Source organism: Schistocerca piceifrons, chromosome 6 (genome assembly GCF_021461385.2).
Source record: "Schistocerca piceifrons isolate TAMUIC-IGC-003096 chromosome 6, iqSchPice1.1, whole genome shotgun sequence".
NCBI classification, from domain to species: domain Eukaryota; kingdom Metazoa; phylum Arthropoda; class Insecta; order Orthoptera; family Acrididae; genus Schistocerca; species Schistocerca piceifrons.
Genome location: NC_060143.1, coordinates 39,081,066 through 39,103,187, shown reverse-complemented (window position 1 = coordinate 39,103,187; position 22,122 = coordinate 39,081,066).

The window sequence follows — 22,122 nt, the reverse complement described above, 5'->3', positions numbered from 1 at the left end:
CCATCATCAGTTATTTTGCTCCCCAAATAGCAAAACTCCTTTACTACTTTAAGTGCCTCATTTCCTAATCTAATTCCCTCAGCATCACCCGACTTAATTAGACTACATTCCATTATCCTTGTTTTGCTTTCGTTGATGCTCATCTTATATCCTCCTTTCAAGACACTGTCCATATCGTTCAACTGCTCTTCCAAGTCCTTTGCTGTCTCTGGCAGAATTACAATGTCATCGGCGAACCTCAAAGTTTTTATTTCTTCTCCATGAATTTTAATAACTACTCCGAATTTTTCTTTTGTTTCCTTTACTGCTTGCTCAATATACAGATTGAACAACATCGGGGAGAGGCTACAACCCTGTCTTACTCCCTTCCCAACCACTGCTTCCCTTTCATGTCCCTCGACTCTTATAACTGCCATCTGGTTTCTGTACAAATTGTAAATAGCCTTTCGCTCCCTGTATTTTACCCCTGTCACCTTTAGAATTTGAAAGAGAGTATTCCAGTCAACATTGTCAAAAGCTTTCTCTAAGTCTACAAATGCTAGAAACGTAGGTTTGCCTTTCCTTAATCTTTCTTCTAAGATAAGTCATAAGGTCAGTATTGCCTCACGTGTTCCAGTGTTTCTACGGAATCCAAACTGATCTTCCCCGAGTTTGGCTTCTACTAGTTTTTCCATTCGTCTGTAAAGAATTCGTGTTAGTCTTTTGCATCTGTGACTTATTAAACTGATAGTTCGGTAATTTTCACATCAGTCAACACCTGCTTTCTTTGGGATTGGAATTATTATATTCTTCTTGAAGTCTGAGGGTATTTCGCCTGTGTCGTACATCTTGCACGACCAGATGACATGTATAAAATCTGAACCTTCGTTTCGCCACAAGAGTGTGAAACGTCACTGTAGGGCACTTACAGCAATGAGCACAAAGAAGGAGAGAATGAACGATCCACGGCTTGCTATTGCCTCAGTCCAGAATGACAGCAGTACCATGCGACAACTCTGGAACAACTGATGTGACCTCACGCCGTGCTACCGCATACCATCAGATTCAGACAATATTGACATTGTTCCGCGTCCGTTGATGCTGCACGTGACCCACCACACAAAGTTTATAGTTAACTGGTAGCGTCTGCTGTTGAGGCGCTTCCAGAGAATTACAGTCGTGGTCGCTACACACGCTATAGCGCCTCTTTCCACTGTAAGAAATTTTCTCTAAACCAGTAGCGAACCCTAGTCAAAACAACGAATCCGAGGCGCTCGCAGTAACAGCAACGATGGAGCTGAATCCACGCCAATGCCAATTCCGCTGACCCGAGCGGGCCTACACAAGACAGCAACCAACTACGGCCACGAAGTTAACTCAAACACTGGTTAGCGAACCTAAGATAGGACACAAATCGATCAGACTCAACGTAAATGGATGGTCTCCATTCAGTAACCGGGTATTTGCTTTTTGCATCAAAGATCCCGTAAACTATTCATAATTAATAAAATGTTCTGGGCTATTATGCCGTGGACCTGGAAGAGCAGTTGAACGGAGTGGAGAGTGTATTGAAAGCAGGATATCAACAAAAGCAAAAAGAGGATAATGGAATGTAGTCGAATTAAATCAGGTGATGCTGAGGGAATTAAATTAGGAAATGAGACACTTACAGTAGTAGATGAGTTTTGCTATTTGGGGAACAAAATAACTGATGATGGTCGAGGTAGAGAGGATATAAAATGTAGACTGGCAATGGCAAGGAAAGCGTTTCTGAAGAAGAGAAATTTGTTAACATCGAATGTAGATTTACGTGTCAGGAAGTATTTTCTGAAAGTAGTTGCAAGGAGTGTAGTCGTGTATGAAAGTGGAATATGGACGATAAATAGTTCAGACAAGAAGAGAATACAAGATTTCGAAATGTGGTGCTACAGAAGAGTGATGAAGATTAGATAGGCAGAGCACGTAACTAATGAGGAGGTACTGAATAGAATTGAGGTGAAGAGGAATTTGTGGCACAACTTGACTAGAAGAAGGGATCGATTGGTAGGACACGTTCTGAGGCATCAAGGGATCATCAATGTAGTGTAGGCGGGAAGTGCGGAGGGTAAAAATTGTAGAGGGAGACAAAGCAGATGCAGAAGGATGTAGGTTGCAGTAGGTACTGGGAGATGAAGAAGCTTGCACAGGATAGAGTAGCACGGTGAGCTACATCAAAGCAGTCTCTGGACTGAAAACCACAAAAACACCATTATGGCCTGGTCGAAAGGAGCTGAAAGGTGAGCCAGCGTGTGAATTGGACATTCAACAAAGCTACGACCCTCCTCGAAAATGTCCTCTGCAAATGGGGAAGAAACGTCGGGTTCTAAAATGAAATCCATTCGACCACGGAATAATAGCCCTGAATATTGTATTAACTTGGACATTTATGACCATGGAAGTTTACATTTTAAAACCCGTACACTATTGTAATACTACCCTGCCAACCAATAAGTGAGACAAATCGTGCAGAATAGACAGAGCAAAAACTACAGACCAATGGTGTGGCCACGGACACCGGCCGGCAGCTGAGCCTCAGCCCGCTCCTTCCATGACCAACAGGGAGGTCTCACTCTCACCGAGGCACAGGGTCGGTCCTCGCCTCAGTAGTGCAACGCTTGTCCACCACAGTTGGTGCTCTCTCGACAGCCGAGAAGCTCGGTTGACGCTCAGCGCCTCCAAGTAGGCCGCCCACCTGACAGACACGCGAATTCAAACCGATGAAGCGATGGACATCCGGCACAGATGGAAACGTGGAACTGACGATCTCTATGCCACCTGCAGTGAAAACATAACGATTTTGCATATACCGTACTGTACTGAGTACCATACGTTGCTTGAAAGAAAGAGGAGAAGGAAACAAACAATGAATCCGGATACACCCAAGATTGGGATAATGAGGGTCACATAAACGAGTTTGATTGAAACCAGTTGTGCATAAGCCCATAAATTCCGCATAACTTTAGCTCTTATAAGAGAGAGAGAGAGAGAGAGAGAGAGAGAAAGAGAGAGAGAGACTACCCACAGGGTGGAGAGGGTGATTTATCTGCACGTACCGATAGGTTTTATGCATCCCATAATGCCTTCAGAAACCACATGCTAGATTTTCATATTTCCTCTCTCGCTGTGCGTGAACTATTAGTAAAAAGTGAGCGGGACCCTTTTGTAGGAAATCTAATGAACCTAAATTTTGAACTGGAATACGTTTTCATTAGGCCACGATTTTTGAGTTGTTCAACAACAACAAAAACTGGTTTGAATGTTACTGTTGCACATTTTTCTTGAATAATTCGAAAATTGCGGCCTCTAGTGAAAACGTATCTCTGAACAAAATTTAACTACATTTCATTTCCTACAGAAAGTTTATGTCCATAATCTGTGTAGGAGTAACAGTTTGCACGTTGCGAGCGAGAGAACATGAAATTTTTGCATGTGGTATTTGAAGCCTTTGTGAGTAAGAGCAGCTGAATCACCCTGCGTGTTAGCACGTAATCTGAATAAATATTTTGACTGTCAGTGGCGCCTAATTTTTGTTGTTTGCTTAAGAAATATTGTGAAACATTGCGGACATTATGTACTGCTATTTCCTTACAGATACTCTTACCTTTCATGTTACTTCACTCTCTGAAATTCAGTTGAGAAATCTGGATATGGTTATATGTCTCTCTACACTCGTAGCATGTAGGCAAATAAGTTTGGGTAAAGATGCTAGACTGGGTTGTAACAATTTACTTGTGTTGTCAACTCACACGGCTACCTCTAAAATACGAGTGGTTTGTTTAAAACTGTAGTACTTAATGCCCGATAAATAAGATTTATTGTAGAGAGAGACACGATATAATTCACCTACGTATCTGCACAATTATTCTCAATGTTATGTGAATTGTTCGTTGAACTCAGACTTTTTTATACTGGCAATTATGATTCGAATAATATTTACGGCAGTGAAAACAAAATTTCCACCAGTCGGTGATTTACTCATAAGCAAACCTGAGCCTCGTGTTATTATTTATTATCTTTGCGTACGTCGTCTATATTTAATGAAACTTTTCCGAGAAAAAAAATTATTTTCCTGATAGAGAAAATATTTAAAGAATTTGTTCCTGTTATCTTGTGGCTGAAGCCCGAAAATCTTGTGATTAGTTATATTTCCCGTGCTGGCTACCAAGGCGCCATTATTGCAAAAGAATGGCAGATCCCCAATGATAAAACTTGAGTTCTGGAGATAGTTAATTATTTTCACTTAATTATATTCACACGGAAGGAGAGGTATGAAATGAGATTACAGGGACAGATATTTTTCATGCGTGTACTGCGAAAAACTAAAGTGCAATTAACAAAATCGTAAGTTGAGAAGCAACCTCGTACAAAAGCGTCTAATAGGTTCGAGAGCTGACACCAGAGTGATCATTTTATTCATCGAAGTCTTTATCCCACAATTATACAGAAATTCCTTAACCTGATATAATCTTCGTTATTCTTAGAATTTGTTGCTCAGAAATATGTTTTTAATTTTTTTATTTATTTTCGTTACAGCCATCTATGGGCTACGTTTACTCAACTTCCCTCACTTTCTAAAATTCTCTTCCTTCCTTTTTCGCCAGTCCTCCTTCATCCGTTGGCTCACTCGTGCACGCTCTTCTGCCGAGAATACTCTGTGCCTCTTCGTTTTCTCCTCGAAGAATTCCTCCACCTCCGCAACCTTTTTCCTAAAGATCTGCAAGTTCGCAATTTATTCTGCCGTGATCCCGCATTTATCTAGGTCGCAGTACATTTCTTTCACCCATGGAACTTGTGTCTTCCTATTCTCCTGGAAGAGAATAATCTTGCTGGCAAGCCTCTCTGATTCCATTCTTTTAACATAGCCACAGAAAGTGTTCTTTTCTTCATTCTGGTGGTGATATTTTCAAATCGTTGATAAAGTTCTTGATTTGATCTTAGGTGGAGCGTAAATTCATTTGATATTTTTCTGGACGGAAGAATCTTTTTTAGGAATTTCCCTTCTTTCTTTTCCAAGTCTGAAAGCCCCTTCCTGGCCATTGTCTCAGATGCATATAAACATTCAGGTTTGACGACTGTGCTGTAGTGTTGGCATTTGGCCTGGTGTGAGTGTGATTTAGATTTGTATCTGTTCTGACACAATCTGAATGCTCTTTCCATTTTTCTTGCCCGTTCTTCAAATGCTATCTTTTTATTGTAGTTTGGAGTCAAAATCTCTCCTAGGTACTTGAACCTCTGAACACTTTTCATGTCGCCATACTTCGTCCTCATTGTCCAGACTGGATCAGTGGCATTTATGTTCATATATTGTGTTTTCTCACAAGACATTTGCAATCCTGTCTTCACTGCTGTTTTCTTTAGGACTTCAATCTGTTTAGTTGCAATTTGCAGATTCTCTGCAAAAAAAAAACACTATATCATCTGCAAACGCAAGACGTTCAAATGTAAGCCCAAACTGTTTGCGACCTAGCCTGATTCCCTTTGGAAAGTTGAACTGACTCATTTCTTTTCACCATTCACTGATAACTTTTTGTAAAATACAGTTAAACAATATCGTCTAGAGACTGTCTCCATGTCGCAAACTTGTTTTGATTTGAAAGGGCTCTGACAGTTCTCCTAAAAATTTAATTTGCAATTGGGTGTTTGTTAGTGTTTGTCTTATCGTCTATTCCAAAATCTTTCAGCACTTCTATTAATGTGTCTCTATCTACGAAGTCGTACGCCTTTTTAAAATCCACACATGTTATGATCACTTTCTTATCAGCTACTAATGTCTTTATTTTGATTAAGGTTTTGATGGTAAAAATCAGCTCTGTACACGATCGTCCTGTCCTAAAGTCGGCTTGATATCCACCTAGTTGTTTATCTATGTATTGTTCTATTCTATGTTTGAGAGCAATGGCAAGGATCTTGTATGTAGAAGTGATATTCCTCTGTAATTATTGACGTTGGATTTGTCTTCTTCCTTGTGTAATGGGAGGATGACAGCAGTTCTCCATTCTTCTGGGATCTCTTCCGCGAGCCAGATTTTTTGAAATAGTCTTTCAAGTCGTCCCAGGAAACTGTCTCCTGCGTACTTCAAAAGTTCTGCAACAATTGAAACTTTGCCAGATACTTTGTTGTTTTTCAAGCACCTGATCATCTCTCGTATTTCCCTTTTATCTGGTGAGGGGGAATCAGAAAGTTTGTTTTGTGGTTTCTGCAAAGTTAATTTTTCTGGTGGTGGGTCACAGTTGAGCAACTCTTTGAACTATCTAGCCAAGTGTTCACGATTCTGTTTGTTGTTCATAACCAATCTGCCCTGCTCATTTTTTAAACAGGTATTGGGTGATGAGTGACCTCTAAGTTTCAATTTAAGTGCCTCATAGAAACTTCTGGTGTTGTTCTTCTGGAAATTCTCTTCTAGCTCAATTAATTGATTTCTTTCAAACCTTAGTTTGGCGTTCCTAAATACTTTTGCTGGCGTCTTTCTTTGCGTTTTAAATTCTTCGAAGTTCTGTTTGGTAGAATTCCGCTTGTTTCAAGCTTCAGAACGTTTCCGTAAGGCATTTTCACATTCATCATCCCACCATGCATGTTTCTTTTTCTTAGCTAGGAAAATTACTTGTTTCGCTGCTTTCTCAATCTTCTGAGCCATTTTGTCTCACTCGTTGGAGTTTAACGCTCAAGTTCATGCTGGTACTTCACTACTATTTCTTCACTGATTTTCAGTTCTTCAATTCTGTACTTCTGTATTCTGAGGGTTTTCCTTTCCGATTACCAGGGATTGGTTTCACTTTGACCCTTGTCAGATAATGGTCGGAATCAAAATTAGCACCTTTCTGCACTCTAACGTTCATTATTTCCTTCGGGCTGGTAGTCGCTACGTGATCAATTCTCCTAACATGGGATTGGGAGATCGCCTTGTTTTCATCTGCTTTGGAGCCCTCTTAAACTGGGTGGACATAACTTTCATTCCAAATGATTCACAAACATCAGTCTTTCACCATTTCTGTTTGTCCGTCTGTGAGCTACATATTTATCAACAATGTTCCGGAATTTTCTCTCTTTTCCAATCTGGGCATTGAAGTCCCCCATAAGGATCCTGACATGCTTGTCTGGGGTTCTGAATAGTTCTTCGAGTTGAGACCAAAATTCTTCTACCTTCTCTGGGTTCTTTCTAGTGGCTTGATTGATTGGCACAGGGGCATTGAATATGGTGTATAATTCGTTTCCACTTGCAAGAGTTACTATAGACAGTCTACGAGATGGAGATCTGAACTCTACTATAGATTCAGTTATGGAATTGTGAATGAAGAAGGCCGTTCCAAGGATTAACACTGCATTCTTCGTTTTCTCTGTTTTCTTAACCTTGATAGCTGGTCGTCCTTTCAGTATACTGTAATTGTCCACTGCTGCCTCTTCATCATTTGTGAATTTTGTTTCTTGGACTGCCAGAAGTTTGATATTGTGTTCCTCAAGTACTTTGATCAGTTCCTTTTGTTTTCCAATTTTCAATATGGTGTTCACGTTAAGAGTACCAAAGAAATGTTTTTCCTTCGTTCTGAGTTTCCGGGGTGATGGATCCTCCGACTGATCCAAACATGATGGTGTGGGGCCCCCATAATGCATTGCCCTTCTCGAACCAAAATTTTGGCCCCGGATTGAACCGGCTGGGACACAAGTTTCCGTACGTGATGGCATCATGGTAGTTGCGTGGGTTTAGACTCGTTGGATAGGGTGAAATCCTACTCAAAAATAAAACCAAGGTGGTGAGAGCTGGAGTAACTAGAGCAGCCGTCCTAAATATACAGGGTGGTCCATTGATCGTGACCGGGCCAAATATCTCAGGAAATAAGCGTCAAACGAAAAAACTACAAAAAACGAAACTTGTCTAGATTGAAGGAGGAAAACAGATGGAGCTATGGTTGGCCCGCTAGATGGCGCTGCCATAGGTCAAGTGGGTATCAACTGCGTTTTTTAAAAACAGGAACCCCCATATTTTATAACATATTCGTGTAGTATGTAAAGAAATACAAATGTTTTAGTTGGACCACTTTTTTTGCTTTGTGATAGATGGCGCTGTAATAGTCACAAACATATGGCTCACAATTTTAGACGAACAGTTGGAAACAGGTAAGTTCTTTAAGTTAAAATACAGAACGTAGGTTCATTTGAACATTTTATTTCGGTTGTTCCAATTTGATACATGTATCTTTGTGAACTTATCATTTCTGAGAACGCATGCTGTTACAGCGTGATTACCTGTAAATGCCACAGTAATGCAATAAATGCTCAAAATGATGTCCGTCAACCTCAATGCATTTGGCAATTTGTGTAACGACATTCCTCTCAACAGCGAGTAGTTCGCCTTCCTAAATCGATCACGATAGCAAATATCCTTCAACTTTCCCCACAGGAAGAAATCCGGGGACTTCAGATCCGGTGAACGTGCGGGCCATGGTATGGTACTTCGACGACCAATCCACCTGTCATGAAATATGCTATTCAATAGCGCTTTAACCGCACGCGAGCTAAGTGCCGATCTTGTTGGAAGTACATCGCCATTCAGTCATGCAGTGAAACATTTTGTAGTAACATCGGTAGAGCATTACGTAGGAAATCAGCATACATTGCACCATTTAGATTGCCATCGATAAAATGGGGGCGAATTATCCTTCCTCCCATAATGCTGCACCTTACATTAAGCCGCCAAGGTCGCTGATGTTCCACTTGTCGTAGCCATCGTGGATTTTCCGTTGCCCAATAGTGCATATTATGCCGCTTTCGTTAATGCTGTTGGTGAATCACGCTTCGTCGCTAAAGAGAACGCATGTAAAAAACCTGTCATCGTCTCGTAATTTCTCTTGTGCCCAGTGGCAGAACTGTACACGACGTCCAAAGTCGTCGCTATGCAATTCCTGGTGCATAGAAATATGGTACGGGTGCAATCGATATTGATGTAGCATTCTCAACACCGACGATTTTGGGATTCCAGATTCTCGCGCAGTTTGTCTGCTGCTAATGTTCAGATTAGCCACGACAGCAGCTAAAACACCTGCTGGGACATCATGATTTGTTGCAGGTCGTGGTTGACGTTGCACATGTGGCCGAACACTTCGTGTTTCCTTAAATAACGTAACTATCCGGCGAACGGTCCGGACATTTGGATGATGTAGTCCAGGATACCGAGCATCACACATAGCACACGCCCGTTGGGAATTTTGATCACAATTGCCATACATCAACACGATATCGACCTTTCCCGCAGTTGGTAAACGGTCCATTTTAACACGGGTAATGTATCACGAAGCAAATACCGTCCGCACTGGGGAAATGTTACGTGATACCACGTACTTATACGTTTGTGTCTATTACAGCGCGATCTGTCACAAAGCGAAAAAAGTGGTGCAACTAAAACATTCATATTTCTTTACGTACTACGAGAATAAGTATTAAAAATGGGGGATCCTATTTAAAAAGACGCAGTTGATATCCGTTCGACCTATGGCAGTGGCATCTAGCGGGCTAACCATAGCGCCACCTGGTTTCCCCCTTCAATCTATACGAGTTTCGTAGATTTTTAGTTTGATGCTTATTTCGTGAGATATATGGCCCGGTCACTGTCAATGGACCACCCTCTATTTATTATCAATATTTTTGTGCTCAAAACACGTAAAGATATAGAATTTTTTGTTCCAAAATAACATTTCATCATTGATAGCACATTTACCCCATAAACAAGCAGTTTTTGTTCTTTATTGACACAGTTCACTTGTAGTTATCGTAACATTTTACTACGGTTTCTAGAAGGCTTTCCAGGTATCGGAGCATTGTATAAGTCGAAATGTAAATGCTTCCCCGAAAATGGTTTTTGGGAGGGATGGGGTCCCGACCCGCCTCGGACGCGAGCCAGCTGCAGCCGCCGATGTCAGCTGCGCGCGGCGCGGGCGGCGTCCGGGCGCGTGACGCGTCCACGGCCTTCCGCAGGAACAGCGACCCCGCACGCGGCAGGCGGCGCCCGGCCGCGGTGATGTAAGGAGCGGGGCCGATGAATTGGCAGTGCGGCGCTGCGCGAGTACTACGCGGCGCGCGTGTAAACACGTCCGGCCGCGGTATTTCGAGAACGCGCTTTCGACACGGCCCGTGCGCCGCCGCCGGCGCTGCCTCGTTCATCTGCGAATGCGACCGCCTCCGAAACCGCTCCCCCCCACCCACTCCCCTCGGCGCGCCAAAAAAATCTGCAGCGCGTGTCCCAGTGCTTGTTGATGTCGGCGGCCGAGGTTCTCTGAACTGAGTGTGGGACGGCGTCGTTATAGTTGTCATAAATCCACTCAGAACGTACTTCTAAAGCAGTGCTACAGAACTGGCATTTTTGCCTCGCAAGACAAATTTTGTAACCATTCACATACACCGTGACTATAAGGACAGACTCTGGAAATTAATACCTGCAAGAAATTTCGGAACCCAATGTCCTATTGGCATCGAGGTCATTGCAGAGTCATAGAATAAGGGGGATCAAACCAGAAACAGGAACAGTAAGGTTCAAATGGTTCAAATGGCTCTGACCACTATGGGATTAAACATCTGTGGTCATCAGTCCCCCTAGAACTTAGAACTACTTAAACCTAACTAACCTAAGGACATCACACACATCCATGCCCGAGACAGGATTCGAACCTGCGACCGTAGCAGTTGCTCGGTTCCGGACTGGGCGCCTAGAACCGTTCGACCACCGCGGCCGCCGAAACAGATCACAAAACTAATAAAAGCCAACGTACAATACTACAAGAGTCATTCAAAAAGTAGCAGAAACTATTTTTTGCAAAGCCTATATTTCACTTACAGATACAAACGTCATTTTTCAACATAACTATCCCCCCCCCCCCCCTTGCCGGCCGCGGTGGTCTCGCGGTTCTAGGCGCGCAGTCCGGAACCGTGCGACTGCAACGGTCGCAGGTTCGAATCCTGCCTTGGGCATGGATGTGTGTGATGTCTTTAGGTTAGTTAGGTTTAAGTAGTTCTAAGTTCTAGGGGACTGATAACCACAGCAGTTGAGTCCCATAGCGCTCAGAGCCATTTGAACCATTTGAACTATCCCCCTTTTCGATACACTTCTCATACCGCTGCACAAATTTTTTACTCCATTCGAATAAATGGATTTTCCAGCATGAGATTTTCACTTTGCAGAGGAATGTGTGTTGATATGAAACTTCCTGGCAGATTAAAGCTGTGTGCCGGACCGAGACTCTAACTCGGGAACTTTACCTTTCGCGGGCAAGTGCTCTACCAACTTTTTTTTTTTTTTTTTTTTTGTCTACCAACTGAGCTACCCAAGCACGACTCAGGCTCCGTCCTCACAGCTTTACTTTCGCCAGTTCCTCGTCTCCTACCTTTCAAACTTTACAGAAGCCCTCCTGCGGACCTTCCAGAACTAGCACTCCTGGAAGAAAGGATATACACTCCTGGAAATGGAAAAAAGAACACATTGACACCGGTGTGTCAAACCCACCATACTTGCTCCGGACACTGCGAGAGGGCTGTACAAGCAATGATCACACGCACGGCACAGCGGACACACCAGGAACCGCGGTGTTGGCCGTCGAATGGCGCTAGCTGCGCAGCATTTGTGCACCGCCGCCGTCAGTGTCAGCCAGTTTGCCGTGGCATACGGAGCTCCATCGCAGTCTTTAACACTGGTAGCATGCCGCGACAGCGTGGACGTGAACCGTATGTGCAGTTGACGGACTTTGAGCGAGGGCGTATAGTGAGCATGCGGGAGGCCGGGTGGACGTACCGCCGAATTGCTCAACACGTGGGGCGTGAGGTCTCCACAGTACATCGATGTTGTCGCCAGTGGTCGGCGGAAGGTGCACGTGCCCGTCGACCTGGGACCGGACCGCAGCGACGCACGGATGCACGCCAAGACCGTAGGATCCTACGCAGTGCCGTAGGGGACCGCACCGCCACTTCCCAGCAAATTAGGGACACTGTTGCTCCTGGGGTATCGGCGAGGACCATTCGCAACCGTCTCCATGAAGCTGGGCTACGGTGCCGCACGCCGTTAGGCCGTCTTCCGCTCACGCCCCAACATCGTGCAGCCCGCCTCCAGTGGTGTCGCGACAGGCGTGAATGGAGGGACCAATGGAGACGTGTCGTCTTCAGCGATGAGAGTCGCTTCTGCCTTGGTGCCAATGATGGTCGTATGCGTGTTTGGCGCCGTGCAGGTGAGCGCCACAATCAGGACTGCATACGACCGAGGCACACAGGGCCAACACCCGGCATCATGGTGTGGGGAGCGAGCTCCTACACTGGCCGTGCACCACTGGTGATCGTCGAGGGGACACTGAATAGTGCACGGTACATCCAAACCGTCATCGAACCCATCGCTCTACCATTCCTAGACCGGCAAGGGAACTTGCTGTTCCAACAGGACAATGCACGTCCGCATGTATCCCGTGCCACCCAACGTGCTCTAGAAGGTGTAAGTCAACTACCCTGGCCAGCAAGATCTCCGGATCTGTCCCCCATTGAGCATGTTTGGGACTGGATGAAGCGTCGTCTCAAGCGGTCTGCACGTCCAGCATGAACGCTGGTCCAACTGAGGTGCCAGGTGGAAATGGCATGGCAACCCGTTCCACAGGACTACATCCAGCATCTCTACGATCGTCTCCATGGGAGAATAGCAGCCTGCATTGCTGCGAAAGGTGGATGTACACTGTACTAGTGCCGACATTGTGCATGCTCTGTTGCCTGTGTCTATGTGCCTGTGGTTCTGTCAGTGTGATCATGTGATGTATCTGACCCCAGGAATGTGTCAATAAACTTTCCCCTTCCTGGGACAATGAATTCACGGTATTCTTATTTCAATTTCCAGGAGTGTATCAGCGCACACTCCGCTGCAGTGTGAAAATCTCATTCTGGAAACATCCCCCAGGCTGCGGCTAAGCCATGTCTCTGCATATCTTTTTTTTCAGGAGTGCTAGTTCTGCAAGGTTCGCAGGAGAGCTTCTGTAAAGTTCGGAAGGTAGGAGACGAGGCACTGGCGGAAGTAAAGGTGTGCGGACGGTGCGTGAGTCGTGCTTGGGTAGCTCAGTGGGTAGAGCACTTTCCCGCGAAAGGCAAAGTTCCCGAGTTCGAGTCTCGGTCCGGCACACAGTTTTTATCTGCCAGGAAGTTTGAAAAGGATTTTCGGTGGTGCCCGCAACCAATAAAGCATTTCTTCCTCATCATCACTTTCAAATTGTCCTTCTCTGGGATCGTCCTTCAGGGGTCCAAACACATGGAAATCCGAAGGAGCGAGATCAACGCCGTGTGGCTGATGCAATACGATCTGAAATCTCAATCTCAGAATAACGGCGAGAGTTGCAGCGGCTGTGTGGGGGCGCGCGTTGTCGTGAAGGAGAAGACCGCCTCTAGACAGGAGTTCTTTGCGACGGCTCCGTATTGCTGGCCTTAGCTCATACTCCAACACGGCGCCGTACCGGGCGCTGTTTACTGTATCACCCCTTTGCTAACAATGCTCCAAAATCGATACGTTCATATCCCACTTCAGGGTGGAAAAGACCTTTCCGGCAGCGGTCTGAGACTTGAATTTCTTCTTGGCTGGCGAACATGTGCGTCACCATTCTAAAGACCGTCTTTTACTTTCTGGTTTATGGTGATGCACCTAGGTTTCGTCTCCGGTGACGATTTGTTTTAGGAAAGCATGTCCTCCAGCTCCTTCCGTCAACTGATGGAAAAAAGTTGGGAGTATAGAAAAGGCATATGACTCAGTTAACAGGAAAAGACTCTGGGAAGAAATGACGAAGATAGATATAGAAGATGGATACATTAATGTAATGGCCGCCCGGAGTGGCCGTGCGGTTCTAGGCGCTACAGTGTGGAACCGAGCGACCGCCACGGTCGCAGGTTCGAAGCCTGCCTTGGGCATGGATGTGTGTGATGTCCTTAGGTTATTTAGGTTTAATTAGTTCTAAGTTCTAGGCGACTGATGACCTCAGAAGTTAAGTCGCATAGTCCTCAGAGCCATTAATGTAATGAAGACTATGTACAGAGGAGACAATTGTAGAATTAGAACAGCACTGCGGAACTCTGGATGTTTCGAAATAAGACAAGGACTTAAACAAGGAAGTATTCTATCTCCTGCACTTTTTAATGTTGTGATGGAGGGAATGAATAAGGCAGTTAAATATATAGTAAAAGAAAAAGCAAAAAGATGATTTTTGCAGATGATATGGTAATATGGGGTGATAAAGAGGTAGATGTACAGTTACAGCTTGATGCGTCGAAGGAAATAATGAAAAGGTATCGATTAAAAATAAATAAAGATAAGAGTGAAGTAATGCTATTTGGAAGAGAGAAAGGGATCAACGGAAATATTACCTTGAATGGAGAACCCCTCAAAGTGATAGTAAGTTTCACTTATTTAGGGAGTGAAATATCTACGGATGGAAGAATAACTAACGAAATTAATAGGAGGTTACAGAAGGGAGGCAATTTCTACCAAACCAAAAACCACCTGAATTGGATTAAGGAAGTTTCAGAAAATGCAAAACTCCTTATGTATAACAATTATTACTTCCCTATTGTCACCTATGTTGGAGAAACATGGACAGTGACAGAAAGGGACTGGAGCAGACTGCAAGCAGGGGAAATGAAATCTCTCAGAGCAGTTAAGGGAAAAACAAGAATGGACAGAATAAGGAATATAGAGATTATAAAGGACCTTAAACAAGAAAGTATGAGAGAAGAAATGGAAAAAAAAGAGATTAAGTTGGTATGGGCATGTTAAGAGGATGCATGGGCAGAGACTCCCCAAAATTATGGAGAACTAAAAATGGATGGGAAAAGACGTAGAGAGCACCCAAGAAAACGGTGGAAAATGGGAGTGAGAATATCTGTAGAAAGGAGAGGTGTGACCTGGCAGCAAGTGGAGGAAGAAAAGTGGTGGTAGGACCGAGCCAAATGGAGAGGACTCGTGAACACCCAGACCCGGCAGTAGCTGGAGCGGGATTCGGATATAGATAGATGTCCTCCAGCGTTACATGGCGCCAGAAATGAAGTGGCAGCTTGAACGCGCATCGTCTTGTGTCCACCAGTGAGCATCCTAGGCACCCTTCGCATACACAGGCAACGGTACTTGAGAATTCTCTCAAAGCGTGCATCTTCACTTCCCGGAAGTTTCAAATGCCTCGCGTGTTAGTTGCATTTAATAATGGTAGTCTGCTGCTACTTTTTGAACTGTCCTCGTAGATACATACACCAAACTGCACCAATGGACCGTTCGAGAGACATTTTAGAGCCTGGAAGTGTGAAAAAATACGGTCAAAAGTGGAGGAACACGTAAGGAAAAATAATCACGAGCCAACAACTGAAGAGAAAATTGGAAATTTGTGGTAAGTTCCTATGGGACCAGACTGCTAAGGTCATCGGTCCCTAGGCCTTCACACTACTTAATCTGACTTAAACTAACTTACGCTAAGGACGACACACACACCCATGTCCGAGGGAGGACTCGAACCTCCGACAGGGGTAGCCGCGCGAACCGTGGTAAAGCACCGTAGACCGCACGGCTACCCCGCACTGCAACTGAAGTGAAAACATGATAGTTATCAGAACTGATAACAAAATACTTTAAGTTTAAAATAGATTTCATTGAGATGACAAAAGCGATGAGGTACAGCCTAATATCGGACGTCCTTCTGCCCGGCTTAGCACATAAATCGACGGGGCATGGCGTCTACGAGTCGTGTATGTTCCCCGTAAGCCATCCTGCCTCTAAAGCCGTCCATAATTGCGACACTGTTGTCGGCACAGGTTTTTGTGCACGAACTGACCTCTTCATTATGTCCTATAAATGTTGGACGGGATTCATGCCGGGCGATCTGGGTGGCCAAATCATTCACTCGATTGTCCAGACTGTTCTTGAAACCAATCGTGAACGATTGTGGCCCAATGACATGGCGCATGCCACCCATAAAAATGCTATTGTTGGTTGGAACATGAAGTCCATTAATGGGTGCAAACGGTTACTAAGTAGCCGAATGTAACCATTTCCAGTCAATCATCGGTTCAGTTCAAGAAGAGTACCCAGTCCATTCCATGTAAACAGTGCCCACACCAGCTTTCACAGTGCCTTGTTGACAATCTGGGTCCATGTCTTCCCCACCGTCAACTCTTACCAGCTGAAATCAAAACTCATCTGACCAGGCCGCAGTTTTCCAGCAGTCTGAAGTCGAACCGATGTCGTCATGAGCCCATGTCAGTGGGCGCCTCAGTCTGTTTCTTGACATGTATGAGCATCCCATAGTAGCTCGCCTTCCATTTGTTCTTTTTTTTTAATTTTGTGACTAAAGCTTTGTCGCTTGATATTTATTTCATATGTGACATGCCAATTAGAATGTTTAATTTCTGGTGAAGGCACTCGTAGAAGTACAGAAACCAGGTCAAAAGACTTACTTTTGACAACCGAGGGTTGTAATTGGTTTAACTTTAACTGTCATATACTCTGCCTCTCATTATCACTGGCACTTACCCACTTCCACCTTCTCTTTATTCCTCCCCCACCATAGACCTCTCTCCTTCATTATTTTCCTAGCACTGATAGGTCACCGTCAACTATGATCCACTGCCACTGTGACCCTCTCTTTCTCTCAACTATGTTCTTTGTTAAATTGAAAAATAAAAGTCAAATACAATTTATTTTTCTACCTGCACTTTTCCCAAAGAGAAGGAAGGTTTTTTAACCCAGCAGCGTAAGGTCAATTGCGCACAAAACCCTACACGCCCTCATCATCTTCAAATTGTTGCCCTCCTAGAGATTCTTTAAGCTTCCCAGAAAACCGAAAATCGGATGGCGGTAGGTTCGGGCCGTAGGGAGGATGATCAGGTTGAATCCAGTGCATTTCTGCAGGTTTTGAGACCCATAGGACTATAGTATGGCGCGTGGCTTGTGGAGGGTGATATGGCCTCTCGGATCGGTTGGTCTCAACTTTTGCGGCGATATACAGCCCTTACTTGATTCAGCAGCTGGCGTTAGTAAACAACATTGATTGCACGTCACTCATGCAAAAAATCAGAGAGAAAAAATCCTCACCAGTCGAACAAAACGTTTGTAAGAACCTTATCAGCTGCTACCAGACATCGAATGAAGCACTTGTGTAACGGTTTGAGTCCACGAAATCAAGGGGTAAATGACACCGTATGGTATTATTGTTTATTTTGAGAGATGTATGTGATACCTGAAGGTGGCATAGTGGAATGCCGATACTGGTTGTCGTCAAAATAAAATATCTTAGTTACACGGCTGTTGGATATTAACAATTACCAGATGGTAGTCGAATCATGGCTTTCACGGGGGCTGTCCACCCTTGCCTCCGCCATTCCATGCTGTCTTGTTTTGAGTCGGAAGTATAGTAGTGTACGCATATTTCGCCGCAGGTGACGTTCAGGTATGATGCAAGCCTCTGACAGACCTCCAAACGTCTCAAATTATGATCTGCGATCAAAAGGCGAGGAATCAGTCTGGCACAAACTTTATGGAACGTAAGGCCGATTGCGGTGACCGCTTATTCAAACCTGTTCCGAAATTTCGGGTCCACTCATCCGTCGACCCTATTCAAGAATTGGTCTATCTAAAGAATACCAACCACCGCAGATTTTACAAAATGTATTAAGAACGCTACCAGTTGCGGCACTACATTAGTGTCATCTTCAGACGCCAGGCTGAAATGTGATATCTAATCCTGGTCACGAGAACAGTGAATATACATGGTACTTATCCTAGTGCACCGAGGGTTGGATATTGGCTTCCAGTTTGGACAGGAGCCTGAAAACGGTTCAAATGGCTCTGAACACTATGGGATTTAACTTCTAAGGTCATCAGTCCCCTAGAACTTAGAACTACTTAAACCTAAGTAACCTAAGGACATCACACACATCCATTCCCGAGGCAGGATTCGAACCTGCGACCGTAGTGGTTGCACGGTTCGAGACTGTAGCGCCTAGAACCGCTCGGCCACTGAAGATTACACCAATGTAGTGTCGAAACTGGTAGTGTCATTAATAAACTTTATAAAAAGTATGACTGTTGGTATTCTTTATTTCTACAAGTTTATAATCTGCCACAGTCCCTCCTCCACTTAATGATGGATCATCTAATTTTTCAATAATGTCTCGAACCGTGAGTATCTTTTCGTCCGTATTGCTAGTCCGAGGACGGCGATGTGTTCCTGATTGTGCACTCGTTCTCGTCCTTTCTTGAACTATCCAAGCGCACTAGAAACGTATGCCCAGTCCTACCAGTTATAGACACTCAGGCACAAAAATCTCGTTTACATTTTATTTACCCTTGTACCGCACGATACTTTCGCTTTACCAATGGATTGTATCATTTCGTTTTGTTCATTTAGGATGTGCGATGTTACTGTGGTGTGGGGTCTGCAAGCATGTACCTGCGAATAAATAAGAAAATAAGTACGTAGCTTAATTTTTCGAGATGATTATTCAAATTTTATGTCTACCCCACTTACACGGTTACATACACTTCTGTCCATTAAAATTGCTACACCAAGAAGATGACGTGCTACAGACGCGATATTTAACCGACAGGGAGAAGATGCTGTGATATGCAAATGATTAGCTTTTCAGAGCATTCACACAAGGTTGGCACCGGTGGCGACACCAACAACGTGCTGACATGAGGAAAGTTCCCAACCGATATGTCATACACAAACAGCAGTTAACCGGCGTTACCTGGTGAAACGTTGTTGTGATGCCGCGTGTAAGGAGAAATGCATACCATCAAGTTTCCACCTTTGATAAAGGTCGGATTGTAGCCTATCGCGATTGCGGTTTATCGTATCGCGACATTGATGATCGCGTTGGTCGAGATCCAATGACTGTTAGGAGAATATAGAATCGGTGGTTCAGGAGCGTAATACGGAACGGCGTGCTGGATTCCAACGGCCTCGTATCACTAGCAGTCGAGATGACAGGCGTATTATCCGCATAGCTGTAACGGATCGTTCAGCCACGTCTCGATCCCCGAGTCATAAGCTGGGGAGGTTTGCAAGACAACAACCGTCTGCACGAACAGTTCGACGACGTTTGCAGCAGCATGGACTATCAGCTCGGAAACCATGGCTGCGGTTACCTTGACGCTGCATTCAGACAGGAGCACCTGCGATGGTGTACTCAACTGCGAACCTGGGTGCACGGATGACAAAACGTCATTTTTTTCTGATGAATCCAGGTTCTGCTTACAGCATCAAGATGGTCACATCCGTGTTTGGCGACATCGCCGTGAACGCACATAGGAATCGTGTATTTGTCATCGTCATACTGGCTTATCACCCGGCGTGATGGTATGTGGTGCCATTGGTTACACGTCTCGGTCACCTCTTGTTCGCATTCACGGAACTTTGAATAGAGGACGTTACGTTTCAGATGTGTTACGGGCCGTGGCTCTACCCTTCATTCGATCCTTGTGAAACCCTAAATTTCAGCAGGATAATGCACGACCGCATGTTGCAGGTCCTGTACGGGCCTTTCTGCATACAGAAAATGTTCGACTGCTGCCCTGGCCAGCACAATCTCCAGATCTCTCACCAACTGAAAACGTCTGATCAATGGTGGCCGAGCAACTGGCTCTTCAGAATACGCCAATCACTACTGTTGATGAACAGTTGTGACGTGTTGAAACTGCATTGGCAGCTGTACCTGTACACGCCATCCAACCTCTGTTTGACTCAATTCCCAGGCGTATCAAGGCCGTTAGTACGGCCAGAGGTGGTTGTTCTGGGTACTGATTTCTCAGGATCTATGCACCCAAATTGCGTGAAAATGTAATCATATGTCAGTTCTAGTATAATATATTTGTCCAACGAATACCCGTTTATCATCTGCATTTCTTCTTGGTGTAGCAATTTTAATGGCCAGAAGTGTAGCTTGCATATCGAATTCTGCTGAATATTGCCATAGTTCCTCTCTTAGTCCCTGAAAATATTTTCAATCGCTCCCTAGTAAACCTTCAACGGCTCTGCAGGTAAGGCCGGATTTTTAAAGGAATGCAGTTATCTGGACTGAATTTTGAAGGGTACTGCACACAGCAAGTGTGTACAAGGCAGTGAAACTTTCTGCTGTAGCGAAAGCAGTGTCAAGGATAGCCGCTCCTGGCGAGTGAGATAACAGAGCTGGCATGTGCTCGGTCGCCCGGCGTGTCCTCGCAGAAAGCGTGGCTGCTGATATGCTACCGGCGGGGCTCGGTTCCAACACGTGCCGCTCCGCTACTCCACGTCCCAACTGCTGGCGTCTCGCTCGTCAACAGGTGCGCGCAGGTTGGCAGTCTGCTCAACACTCGGCGGACTCGGAGCGGTTTAAAAGCTGGCACCACCCAAAAGGCGCGCGGCGTACACTTTGGGCCGATGAACGACAAACAGACCAACCGTTCCACTGGTCTAGATTTTCTCGGTGTGTACAGAAAAAAAAGCCTTGGTTGCGGTTTGGACTGCAGACGGTCGCATCAAACCGTTGGCGGTAGACCTAGCTTGGGACCCCTCCCCTAGTTTGGACGCCGGGTCTAATGTTCGTTGCTTCAGTAGTGATTTGCTGTGTCTGTTCGAAAGATGCGTATTTATAGTATTTCAAAATACCGGACTGTGGAGTGGAATACAGAGATAGTAACATTGATTCAATTTTATCGTGAACGGGAAATTTTATCGGATCCTACAAATTGCGATTATAAAAACCAGATGAATAGATTAGACCCTTGGAGGGAAATAAATTAGTTGTTAAACAGTGATGTTCACCATGTGAAAATAAAAATGGAGACCTTACAGACATCTTTCCTCCGCTAACCTACCTTAACATATCCCTGTGCTCTTTTAATTATAGCTGAACAAAGTTCAAGTACATTCTTGCATTTGGGCTGTTTTGATATTTTACAGGTTTACATTAAGCTGTCATTAATGATTAATATCTGATGCTGTTGGTGCTCCCCCCCCCCCCCCCCGCCCACCCTCCAACAGCTATAAAAGTCGCAAGTTTAGATTTCTGAAAACTTGTGATAAAACTTACAATGAGAAATCGTTTTTTAACGAAATAGTGTTCTGAAATTCAGTTTCTTAAAACAAAATTTCCTATAATCAAAATAATAAAACCACAAGACTTAATATAAACAACAGGTGCTACAGTCCGTCCCCATAGCAGAGTCACTTTGCTCTCTGGTTCTGCTCGATATGCATCGGGACATCTCTGTGACTATGCCGTCATGACAACCACAACGTTCAAGCAGCATTGTAGCTGCTCGGTGAACTTGGGTCCAGTACTAATTAATAAAGCATTTAGCGATGAATGACGATGAAGGTATTCCTTACCTATTGGTGTCATGTACAATTTCGACTTCCGAAGGGACAGGAAAAATAAAACAGGAGACTTCGGTTAGCTACTAGCTGGCAGTGGTAAACAAAAGGCGGTATGTACCTATCACAACTTCGGATCGAAACTCAATGTATCGTCTGGTATAATGAATACACACACACACACACACACATATGCATACAGTACCTCGCCCCTCGCCTCTGCCCATCGCATCATCTATTGTCACGTTCAGTGGTTCCAGTGCACTGGCAAATTAAAATTAAGTTGTGATTTTATACAGTGTACCATTTCTGTTCCAGTGACTTAAAAAAATCACTGGGAAGTACCGGAAGGTCTTGCGGCCGAAAATAAGTCCTGGCTGTTGTATGAGTTCCCAATAGCTAAATATTTGAGTGACCATTAATCTTTCTGCTATAGGTACATCGCTCGAAAAGAGTTGTCATCTTTGGAAATTTTAGCGCCTACACAATTCAATAATAATTCGAAATCTGTAGCTTTGTATGTGAAAAAATATGAAATATCCCACTTAAAATTCATCTTTAAGGTACCTACTTTTTAAAAGAGATTTCGCCCAGCAGCGTCGTTTCTCTTCTTTTTCTTGATGGTCAGCTTCTTGCAGTAACATAAATGCTCCACGTAACGACTCCTAAATTCTTTTCTTGTCTCATAGAATCAGGTGGTGAAATTGTAATAACTTTATAACAACAAAATAAGAGCAACGTAGCCATGTTACCAGAGCCAACTGTG